Consider the following 10679-nt stretch of genomic DNA (forward strand, 5'->3'; position numbering starts at 1 on the left):
CCTGCTGCCTCTGCCCTGCCTGCTCAGCTTCAGAGCTGTGGGTCAGCAAGGCTGCTCCCATTTTTTGCTTCGCCTGACCCCCCCTCCACAGCCAGGGTCCTGGGCCAGCTGTCACCTGGACCATCAGGCCATTTGGCTTTGTAATTTTTAATTATATTTTTTTAAGCAGAAAGAATTGTCTGCATTTAAATGGGGTCAGGGACCAAAGTCATCTCCTGTCCTTGGGGATGGACCTTCCCAGGGGTAAGAGCAGCCCCCGCCCCGATTTGGCAAGGCCAGGGGTGTCCCTGGGCTGGCCTGTGGCAAGGTGTGCCATGGGGCTGGCACTCACACGGCCACTGTGCCCCTCCGAGAGGAGCGTGCTCCCCTGGGAGGTGGGATCCAGCTACCCTGGGCACATCCCGCACCGATCCCAGTGTGGCACGGTGGGCTGAGCATTGCTCTGGCACTGCCGCTTCCCTGCCCGCAGCCAGCCCCGGCAAGGACCCCAGCCAGGGGAATCGCTGCCTGGCTCAGGGCAGGAGGATGAGCAGGGCAGGGATGGGGCTAAGGCGCTACAGGCAGCTGATGGCAGGAATCAGCATGGGGCTTAGCCTTGGCCTAATGAGATGGCAGAGATGCAACCCCCCAGCCTGTGCTACGTGTTCCCCCTACTCCCAAAGGAAAGGGAGCGCTGCCTCGTCACCCCGCTCTGCGGAAAGAGGCTAGTTGCCTTTTTCTTCATGCATGATGCCCCTCGGGTGGCTGCCCACCCTGCAGCGCCCCAAGCCCAGCTGCTCTCCCCCACCGTGAGGTGTGGGGCCAGCACCTCCCGCCAGCATCACCCCTCTTCTTCCGCTCCCCCTCTGCCTTCCGCTCTTGGGGATGACAAGGAGAAGATGAAACATTTCCCTAACACAATTATATTCTAATTTTGCGTCTGTGGCCATCATTTCCCTGTCAACAATTATAATTAAACCTCAGAGCCCAGCTATCCTGCTGCTGGTGGCCATGCAAAGCCACAGGACACAGAGCCATGGCGGGCAGGACCCTTGCAGGCATCCCCCGGGCATCTGCGGCCGGGACAGCAGCGGGTGAAAGTCGAGGGGAGATTTTCTTGCTCTGAGCTGTTTTGGTCACTGTGCATCTTTGGCTATGTTGAAAATCGACTTTGAAGTGTTCTCCTTCCTGGTGGCATCGTGGCAAGAAGCATGTCCCCAGGCCTGCCTGTGGGGAACCAGGGAGGCTTAAAAGTCCTTCGGCATCATGGGTTTTTTCTTGAAGATGAGAAGTTCCCCCTTCCAGTTCACAGCACGGCCCTTCAATTTCCTATTTCAGGCTATTTTGGCACAAGACAGGAGGAAGCAGAAGGGATGGGGGGAATACAGAGAGGGGTACCACCAGCATGCCGTGCCGACATCTCCTCCCAGGACACTGGAGGGGCTTCAGTGACATTTCCTACCTGGACATGCACTGGAGCGCCTATCACCATATTGATAAACATTCTTTGGAACTACTCTTGACGGCAGGGGTAAGAACAGGAGTCAGTCTATTAGTACCTCAGCACTTCTGTTTCCAACCAATTTAAAAAAAAAAATAATCCACAAGACTTTGCTGCCAGCCTGCCTGGCTGGTGTTTGAATACTGATTGTATTAATACTCATGATGTGGTGTGAGATACAGGCCAACCCCAGCCCCTTGCCCTTGCGTAGCGCATAAAACACAGCGGTGTGACATGGGCGGCAGCTTGAGTTCTCATTGCTTCCACCCCCTGAATCTTTGGGGTGGGGGTGGCAGCCTTCATCATCTTCGCAACTGTTAGCGCTAATAGCATACAGCTAATAAGTCCATGGAACTGAGATCGTATCGTAGTCCTGCAACAACAAGAGCTGTGGCTTAAATAAAATGCGGTTTCACAATGACTCTTGTGGTACTCAGAGCTGGTGATGCCAGGGAAAAAAAACCATTGCAGGTTCCAGGGCAGGCACCGGTCAAAGGAGGACATGGCATGGAGACCTTCCCCCACCACCACCCCCCGGCCCCGGTGGGTTATCACCCAAGGCTCGGCTCCTGGCTGAGCCCTGCTGGAAGGGGAAGAGCCCACTCGGGGAAGAGCCCACTCGTGCCATGCTCCCTCTTTGGAGGAACAGCAGCTGTTGTTGCAAAAGCATTTGCTACCTTTGAGAAGGGCTTTGCAGCCCTGGAAGCCAGTGGTGAACCCAGCACTTGCTGGTGGGGCCAGAGCAGCCCAGCCACTCTCCAGGCATCCAGTGCGGACCCCCAGCAAAGAGCCTCCAGCTCCACCCGCGCTGGGTTGGCCATCATCCCGGCAAATCCCATGGAAACGAGTCCCTTGGTTGCTGTATATAATGCAGCTGATGTCCCTCAGCTTTGCTTTCAGGACTGCTCACTGTCCCCTTCCCAAGGTCCCTTCCTGGTCCCCAGCTCCAGCCCTGCATCCCTGCAGCAGGGCAGGGCACTGGCTGCCCTGGAAAGTGCTGGTGAGTTAATAGTTCTGCAAGAATCAAACAAATCCCGCTGGGGAGCCAAACCCAGGTTCATCCGTCACCTCCCCCCAGTACAATGCCGTGTTGGCAGCGCGTGTCAGGAGAAACAACAAGCAGGAAAATAGCAATAAGCAACAGTGCTGGTGGCGGTGGCGTGGTGGTGCCTTCGCCAGCCTGCGCAGTGCTGGCTTTTCTGCTTCCCACTCCGGGGATTTCCCCGCATTACAATTTTTTGCAGAGAAACAACATCCCCTTATAGCCCTTGACTGAGGTCCAGGGGCTTTGGCCAGCTCTGAGCTCCAGCCGCGACGCGCTCCCTGCCCCGGGTCTCACTCCCCACGTGCGCAGTGCAGCCGTGGCAGGGCTGGGCGCAGCCCAGCAGCTCCCGGCGCAGCCACCGCCTCCTTGCCACTGAGGCCCGGGCAGGTTGTGACATGCAATAAGGCAGGAGTCAGCAGACGCACCGTTCTCCACAAGAAGATGAAAATGACTCTGGTCAGGTCTTTCTGTTTTTCTGTGGCCTCGGTTCCCCCTCAGTGCAGTGACAGCAGGACCAAACCACTCATGTGAAACCCTTGGATGCCTCTGTAGGTGCAGTTGGGGATATGGCAGTGGTGTGTCAGCCCACACCAGCATCCCCAGGCAGGGGAGAACCGAACAAGCCCCGTGTTGGAAATCTCACGGCAGAAACCTGCCCTGCATCCCAGCCGCATTCCCAGAGCCCAAACCAGCCGAGCCATGTAACTTGTCACCGAGGAGGCACAGGACCCGTTGCTGTCTGCAGGGAAGGGGCTGCTGGTGCAGCAGAAAAGGCTGGAACCTGAAGCAGGCTGGATGGACACTTGCCCAAAGGTGGCTTTGGGGCAGGTTGTTCTGCCTCCGGGCTTGCATCCTGGCCTGTCATTGTCCTCATGTCGCCTTCTGGTGGCTTGGGAGGGTCTGGGAAAGGCTGGCTGCGGTCCTTGGCCAGGAGAGCCTGGGAGTGCTGGGCTGGTCCCGTCCAAGTATTGCGGCAATATCTGGGGGAGGCTCCAGCGCCAGCGGGGGCTGCGGGACACTGGCCACCACCACTTCCCTCGGAGCCTCCCACCCCCTCTTACAAAACTGAAAATGAATGAAAGTTCAGGCCAGTGCTGGGCAACAAAACAGGCTTTAAAAAAACAGACACCGGAGCAAAATCCCCATTTCCCTGGAATTTCCTTCGAGCAGGGCTGCTTTCCCAGGATGTGACATGATTCCTTGGGCACGGCGCTGCTTGCCGGGACCTGCCCCCCATTTGGGACCCAGACTCTTGCCCCTTTAACGACTGGGGACATGGTGTGACAGCCACCCACACCGCGAGGGACCTTATGAGACGGGTGGGCCAGGACCACCCAGCAAGGCCACTGGCTGCATGAAGTCCCTGTGCAAAGCCCCCCTGCCCCTAAAAATCCGGGCAGACTGAAGAGGTCCCCTCTGCAAGAGGGACAGTGAGGGGCAGGACTGGGCAAGCAACTCCCACCCAGAGCCGAGGGTTGGGGGTGCCATCCTGCCCCCCAGCCCCCACTTCATTCCAGTTTCAGGGAGGTAAAACAAACTGGGAGGTGCAGAGCATCGCTGGTTGCTGGCATCATGGAGGATGCTCCCACAGGTGCCCGTCCCTGGAGCCACGGAGATGTGGACCAGCGTGTGGCCACCTTGCTGGGAGTCCCGGGGCCAGGGGGCCGGTGGGAGCTCAGGGCTTCGTGCTGGATCCCAGCGACTTTAAGGAGCAAGTTTGAGTTCATATTTGCATTTAGTCACAGTGTGAGTCAGACATTCCAGCCCCGGCTGCCGAAATGCCTCAGCTCTGACTTCTGATTTCCCACTGCAACCTCGGGGGGGTTTTTTGGTTGGGTTTTTTTTCCCCTGCTCTTTCCCTTTCTCCTCTTTTTCTTCCCTTTCTAGCCTATCCTTTCTGGCCAGCCCCCTTTCGAAGGCAGGTCAGGCTCCCGTGGGAGCAGAGCCAGCACTGGGCACAGGGCAGCGATGATGCTGCCGGGGGAGAAAGGACAGGGCAGCGGGATGGTCATGGGCATCCCAGAAAATTTATTTTTCCCTGTAGCATTGGGGAGCCAAGGAGGGGGTTAAACCCTGCCACACAGTCCAGCTGTGGAGGGGGTTGAGCCAGAGAGCCCCCCCACATCCCTCCAGCAACTGTGGATGGGATGTGGGGGGTGGCAGGAGCCCTGCTGAAGCTACCGGTAGCTTTTGGCTACCCCGGCCATCACAGAAAGAGCCCAGGGCAGGGCAAAACTTGGGGGGGGGGGTGGGGGGGTGGAGAGGGGAAGGAAACGGGGACCCTCCCTGGAAAAGCCCACCAGACCCCCTACGCCATTGCAGGATACGTGCCAGGCTTGCACAGATTTATTTGTCCTCAGCAAAGCGCCAGTTCTTGATTCGTAACGTTTTTAATTCAAAAAGCTCTGTTGGCACGGAATAGGGATCCAACCAGCCTCCCCCCTGCCCCCCACCCCCCAGCTGCCCCTTGCTGCCTCCCTGCAGGCACTGGGCACCTGGAGCCGGGTCCTGCAGGAGCATCGGGGATGCCCAGCCCAGCCCTAGGGGTGCTGGACCCCCTGAGCCGGGGGCTGGGGGAAGGAGATATGCTGAGTATTTGGACAGAAAGGCAGTTTTGTTTTTGGTTTCCTGAATGATGCATTCCACATGGCGTTGCATCACGCACAGCTGTTACATCACTTTAGCCAGGAAATTTAAAACAAGTGGCCTGGGCTGGAAACGGTGGTTTAATTATTATTTATGGACAACAACAACAACAGGGAGAGAGAAAAACTTCCTCAAACCTCTTTTTTTTTTTTTTCCCTTTTTTCAAACCCGCCCATCTCTCACATTACAGCAACTTGGTCCCCAGCTCCCTCCCAGCCCGTGTGGTAGTGCAGCAGCCAGGACGCCACAGGGATGGGCTCTTGGCGAGGACAGGCTTTGGGCTTGGCTCACGCTTGCTTGGCCAGTGGCTATGGACCCTTTGGCCATGCTGTGCCCCTGTCCTCCAAGGGTGCTCCCTCCTTCCTGGCCACCCATGCAGCAGAGCAGGGCACCCTTCACCCCTGGCCACTGCAGGGGTGCCACTCGCCCCAGGGTATGGTTGCTTCTTCTGCCAAAGGGTGAGCAAGTGCCACTGACAGCTGCCTGAGAGCATCGCTGGCATCACTGAGAGCATCCCTTCGGGTGCCATTTGGTACCAGCGATGGCCTCCACAGCCCCCCATGACATGCACCGCTGTTACAAGCCCATCAGCTGAGTCATGACAGTCGGTATCTCCTGTGGGACACTCTGGAGTCGCACGGCAGATCCCAGTTCATCCCTGGGGCTACCCATCAGTATGGGCTGCCTGCATGTCTCGGGGGACTGGCCCTTGGCACAGCGGTGGGGGACACCAGTGGCGGTGATGGGTCCCCTTCTCTGACCTATTTTGCTCCTTTTTTTCCAGTGTGGACAGAAGTGATGCCGAGAGCATGACCGTCCTCCCTGCCTTCACATGGGGGAATTAGGGACCTTCTTGGCCCTCTCTTCTTTCATCCTCTCTTTTGGGCACTGCATGGAGCAGAGACATCAGTGGCTGGGGGAGGCACTGGGGGGAGCTGGGCACAGCGCAGCCCTCACTTGGGACTTGCTGGGAAGCCAGGTTGTGGTGGGACTGGCCAGATCCAGCCCTGCAGAGCAGCATGGACACAGCATCCACCTCTGCTCCCCTCCCAGCCTGGGGCAGAGCTGGGATAGAAACTTCTCAACTGCACATTGAAAAGCTTCAGGGCAGCTCGTTGGAAAACTCAGTGGGGAATTCTGCTGTGCGCAAAATGCAAATGTTGGAAATGCAAACATGCTCCATCAAAACACTGCCACTACGACGACAAATGCTCCGGCTGCCTCCCACCACCCCATGCCCCTTCTCTCCCTGATTACACCCAGAATCACGTTTTCCAGCCTGTCATCTGGAGACTACTGGGTGCTGATGGGACCCCTGAGAAATGCGAGGTTGCGCCGCTGCACAGCACACCCCAGCCCCATGGGGTCTCCCAGGGGCTCAGGGGAAAGTGCTCCCCAAACTCTGATGCTTAGATAACTCGGTTGTAAAGAAATCCCACCCTGAGTGCCCCAGGTCAAGGGCGCCTTTTGCCCCCCTGGCAGCAGGATTGAGCCCCCCAGCACAGCAGAGCCTAGGGATGCTGCCTGGGGGGGAGCTTGGAAAAGCTGCCTTAAAATCAACCAAAACCCAGCTGGGGTTATGAGAGAGCCCTTGGCACGGTGTGCTGGAGGAGGCAACGCGGCGGCCCCCCAACCCCAGGTGGAGTTCCCCCCCCGCCGTGCCACTGCAGCCCGCGGCCCAGGATAGCATCCGCCTACGAACAGGAAACCCTCTGTATGTGTTTGCCGGGGCGGGGGGCCCAGGGAATCTCCTCTGAATGGAAAGAAAAGGCACCCCCGCACCCAGAGACCATTTCTGCGCCTTCTGCAAGGTGTGGGGGATCTCCGAGGGTGCCCTGACCCCGGTGCCCTGCGGGGGCCGGTGGGGACCGTCTTCCCCTGCCAGGATGCAGGGGCAAAGGCTGCTGCGGCTGCGACAGCCCGTGGGTGGGAGAAAGTTAATGGCAGGGGAAGATCCTGCTGGGAAAAGGTTGAAGGGAGCCTGGTCCCCGGCTGAGCAGGCAGCCCCAGCCTGGGCAGAGGCTCCAGGGAAGGGGGATGGGAACAGGGAGAGGGAGAGGAGGGAAGGAGCGAGAGGGAAAAGAAGAGAAAGACGGAGGAAACAGCTGTCACAGGGGCTGGGTGCAGAGCAGGGGATGAGGACGGGAGCTTTGCCCATGGGTGCTGTCCAGGATGCCAAATAGGGTGTCCAGCACCTCTTCACAGGTGAAAACAGCAGGATCTGAGGGCAGTTGTCAAACCTGGAGGTAAATATTCCCCATGGACAGGGAAAGTGGCAGCACCCATCTAAAGGACTGCCAATATAGCCCCTGCCAGCGGGAAAAGCCCCCTCCACCCCCGCAAAAGCCCCGGTGAGGAAGGGCCAGGAGGAGATGGCAGGTTTTTGCCTTGGCTGAGCTGGGGGTTTGAAGGCTGCTGGGATGTAAATGTGTCATCAGCAGGGTGCCTTCCCGGCCTCTTCAAGCTAAACAGCTAAATAAATACGTCATTGCCATGTGTGAGCCTCCGAAAGTTTCAATTTGCAAACGTGACCCAAAGCGGAGCTGCTCCGCACGCCGGGACACCAGGGACCTCGGTGGCCTCTGTGCCTTTTCCGTGGGGGAAGGAGAAGACATTGGCAGTGCCTCTTTGGGACCGGCCAGGGGATTTCCCTTCCATACCCAGATTTCTTCCCTTCCTGGGTTTTGTGATACAATGTCAAGTTTCAGCATCATTTGAGGAGTAATAGAAACCAACCCGGTGAGGTGAGACCCTGCTCCAGGCTCCTTCCCCACCACGGGGCATGGCCAGGGGAGGGGGTGCCAGATCGTGGGGACAGCTCTCACCGCAGCAGGGGTGGGCTCAAGCCTCTGCTCCAGCAAAATAAGGGTTTGCTGTGGGTCCCATCTCAGCCCCATTTTCCATCCTCCCTCCTCTTAGCCCAGGTTTGGGCACCGCCTGCCCCCCAGCTGCCTGCCCGCTGCTGGATCCAGCCCTATGGGCATGGGGGACATCCAGTCTGGCCCCATCCTCTTCTGTACTGCTCCAGTCTTTGACCTCTCTGTCTGCACCGTGTCCTCGTCCCACTGCAGGTGGCTCTGGGATGGGTGGAAGATGCTGAAAACTCCCCCAAAATCTGGGCTTGGGCACAGGAGACCAACCTGACCGTGAGCAGGCACCCGAAAGCCGACCTGCTGCCCTGGAGAAAGTGGCCCTGAGTGACCTAAATGTATAGCTCAGCACCTCAGCAAGGGGCTGAGATCAGGATGTGCTTCTCAGGGCACAACACAGGAGCCCAGGCCACTGCCGGGGGCTGGAGCCAAAGGACACCCCCCGAAATGCACCCGTCTCTCCGGGAAGGGCCAGGCACAGGGACAGCATCGCTCTGACAGCGTTGGCCATCCTTCACCCCACGGCTGCAGGTGTGTGTCTGCTGCGTCCCCCCACCCGGCCCGGCCCGTGGAACCGCTTCTCTTTCGCTTCCCCGCGTGTGGGTGGGGGAGCCAACCGCGCTGGCACGGTGGTATAATTAGATACCGGCAACCCCGGGAGCTTCACGTCACTTCGGTAGAGAGGAAGGAGAAACAGAAACTCCCGGGGAGGCTGAGCTGCTGGCAGGGGGCTGGGGGGGGGGCTGCGTTTCAGTGGTCTGGGGGTGCCCAAGGGAAACAGAGCATCCTTCCCCATGCTGTGCCCTGTATGGTGGGGGCAGAGGTTGCTGCCGGGAGGGCATCACCGGGCAATGTCTCCGTGGGGGAGCAGCCAAACACCCCGCAGCCCAGCTGTGGGAGCCTGTTCTGAAGCTGTTGGGTCCCTCCCTGCCATTTTGCAGGGTGCTCCCCCCCATCCCCCATGTGCAGCTTTGCAGGGTCTTTGGGGAACAGGGAGGTGCAGAAGGGAGATGGGACAAAATCCAAAGGGGAGTTAAGGGACACCAGAGGAGGAAGAGGAGGAGGAGGAGATACTCCGTCCTTGGCATGTGAAAGGACAGGGCAGCAAAACCCATCTCCCCTGGCCGTGGCCAGCAGGCAGCAGAGGGGTTTGCCAGTGTGAGGGGGGCGAAAGGGGATGTGGGGACCCCAGGGCTGGGTTTCGGGCTGTGCCCAAGTGGCAGGGGATGTTTAGGATGGAGCAGGGTGCTGTGATGCTGCCCATGGGCCGATGGGTTCCCAGCAGCCCTGCCCAAAGCTGGGGGCACCTGATGACCCCCATTGCACTGTGGCCCCCACCCTGTGTCCCCGCAGGGCCCTGCCAGCCCCCACCCCAGCAGCGGGGAGCCCTGGTGCAGCCCCAAGCCATGGGGAGGTGGGCTGGGGGGGGAGGGTGCAGGAAGCCAGATTAACGGCAGCCAGTCATGAAATCTAGGGCAGACCCATCTGTCAGGCGTCTCCCATTTGAATCCAGCTGCGATGCTTCCCCCGGCATTGCCCCCACCTCCTGCATCCCCTCCCCACCCCACAATGCGAACCTGCATCCGGGGGGGGCTGCGGGGAGCATCCTCGGGTGGGGAGAGGAGGCCTCAGGGTAGCGAAGGGACTTTTTACCCTTAATAAACTCTGGATGTGCCTTTTGCTGCAACAGGCAGCCCCTGGCCCGGGCTCCCAGATCTCCTCCAACCCAGTTTTCAGATCCCCAGGGGCTTCCTCCTCTTCTGAGGTCTCCAGAAAGCTCCAAGTCAGGAGAGCGGGGGGTTCGTGATAGCTTTGTTTCAAATCAGGAGCTTAAGGGAGGAAAAGAGCACGTTAGGAAAGAGGAGAGGAAAGGGCAGAAGGTGACCCTGGCTGTGCCGAAGGCTCTGAAGTGCCCACACATGCAGCCGAGCCCTGGCTCTGCGGTCCTGGACAGCCCCTGCTTTTGAAGCTACTTTCAAAACTTTCAGTGACTAGCAACGTCAAAGCCCCCCCAGGAGCTGCCAGGGAGGGGGCACAGGGAGCCAGCTCTGCCACCCCCAAGGGTGCCAGGGGTGCTGCCAGCCCCTGGAGATGTCGGGGGTGCTGCCACCCCAGGGGATGCCAGGGATGCTGCCAGCTGGGGCACAGAGTAGCCGGTGCATCAAGGCGGCTGGGAGCTGGCAGGATTGTGCCCTGACAGCCGAGCCCCACACCAGCCCCAGCTCCACGCCAGGAGGGGAAGCCCCCGACACCCCACTCGAGCTGTGAAGCAGAAGCCTGGCTGCCCAAGAAGCTGTTCATCTCCCACAGAGCGACCTGCTCAGATTTTGAGCAAAATCAGGTAACAAGTGGCTGGGAAACCCCTGGCACTGCCATCAGCTGCCCTCAATGCTTGGTACGGTGGGAAAAGGGGCCTTTTTACCAAACTGGCCGGGAGAGCCGTGTGGAAGGACACAAATCTGCCTGAAATGAAAATATACATCTGGATGTGTGTGTATGTGAGCTGGGGCTGCAGGGGCACGTTCACCTGCCTGGGTTTGCAGTGACCTCAGTTTAACTTGGCAGCCGGCAGACGCCTTATCTTATCTCTGCATCGAGCTCTGCTCACAGCTAAACAAGTGCCAAGTGCCTTGGCTTC

Source organism: Falco punctatus (assembly GCF_963210335.1).
Source record: "Falco punctatus genome assembly, chromosome: 4".
Classification (NCBI taxonomy): Eukaryota; Metazoa; Chordata; class Aves; order Falconiformes; family Falconidae; genus Falco; species Falco punctatus.